This window comes from Myotis brandtii, unplaced genomic scaffold (genome assembly GCF_000412655.1).
Source record: "Myotis brandtii unplaced genomic scaffold, ASM41265v1 scaffold250, whole genome shotgun sequence".
NCBI classification, from domain to species: domain Eukaryota; kingdom Metazoa; phylum Chordata; class Mammalia; order Chiroptera; family Vespertilionidae; genus Myotis; species Myotis brandtii.
Window position 1 is genome coordinate 1,788,154 of NW_005359478.1, and position 1,675 is coordinate 1,789,828.

Sequence of the window (1,675 nt, forward strand, 5' to 3'; positions counted from 1 at the left end):
GTTCACAAGTATCTTGAGATGGATAAGGCATGTTCACCATAAGCTTCCCAAAGTATATGATAACTTTCAGCAGCACTTTTCTTCAAAATAATGAATTAAAACTTCCTGCAAATGCTCTTTTTTTGGCACGAAATTCGACATTTTTAATCGTAAAGATATCTATGATGTTAACACCTTCAGAAAATTTGACATATGAAGTTTTGAAGCTTGTTGTCAATACAACAAAAGAGCATACATATCAGATCGTATATATATCAACATGTGTGTAACTCCGTCTGTTGAAAAATATCCGCATTATTAACCGGTACACCTAGTAGGAGGCTTTCAGTGTTTTAATCTATTTACTTTCCTGAATTTTCATAGTAAATACCTGCTCATTATAAAAAGATAGGAAAGAGCGCTAGCTGGTGTGGCTCAGTAGTTAAGAGTGTTGCCCCATGCACCAAAGGGTCACGGGTTCGATTCCTGATCAAGGGCACATACCTGAGGTGTAGGTTCGATCCCGTACCCCAACAGGTGTGGGAGACAATGTGTCTCTCTCACATTGATGTTTCTTTTTCTCTCTCTTCCCCCCTCCCTTCCACTCTGTCTAAAAATCAATAGAAAAAATATCCTGGGGTGAAGTTTAAAAAAAAAGTTAGGAAAGGCTAAAAACCAATAAACATTGTTAATATTTGTCATATTTCAGTCTTTTGCTATGCATTGTTTTCCCTACTATTGAGATTACAGCACATATGCATAGATTTGACAGTAGTTGTAATTAGTGTGTACCTGGTGTTTTAGGTTCTGCTTATTTCATTAAAGGAAATCTCACAGGTACATTAAATCCCAGCTTATTAATACAGCACCTACTTGACATTTTAATTAGACAACGTCATGCGCAGCCATTCACTATTCTTGATCACTTGTCAGTTTCTGGCCATTGTTGGCATCACTGCTCCGAACCTCCAGCAAGTAGGTGTGTGTGGTTGGTGCTAAGGCTTCTGGGAACAGCATCATCCATGGACCCTGGAAGTGCTGTATCTCAGCCAGCTCCAACGGAAGTGAGGATGACATGAGCTGGCAGACTCTATAGGCAGCTGCGGTGGCAGTGGCACCCCGGGTATCTGGATGCATGTGAAGTGTGTGAGCTCGAGGGGGCCAAAGCCAGGCCTGTCTTATTGCCATGATGTACCTGGAGCCAAGCACAGGGCCTGACACATGACAGGTGAGTGAGTGAATGAACGAATGAATGATGAATGAATGAATGGTGCATGGCTAGGTGGATGGATGAACTGTGCTCAGATGCCTGGGCAGTGTCTCTGGCCTCCCTGACTGTGAAATGGAGCCCCGAGCCTCTGGGGAAAGCTGGGAATAGTATGCTAGTGGAGGAAAGTGTTCCAAGTCCTTGGACAAAACAGGCTGCCCTGCAGCCAGACCATGCCCCCAGACGAGCAGTAAATGCCGATGAGTGGTGATGAGATGCTGAGTACAGCATTCCCCCAACTCCCAGGGTTGTGTTCCTCTCTCATACTCCTACCCCTGGGTGCCTCTCTGCTCTCGTCTGGGGTACCTGCCAGAGGCGTCCGCTTGGGCAGATAACCTGCTGAGTGAGAAAGAACATGACAGGAGCAGCACCGTGTGCTGGCCATTCAACCGACAAAGCAGGTCAGCAAGCCTGAGAGTGTCTGTCCAG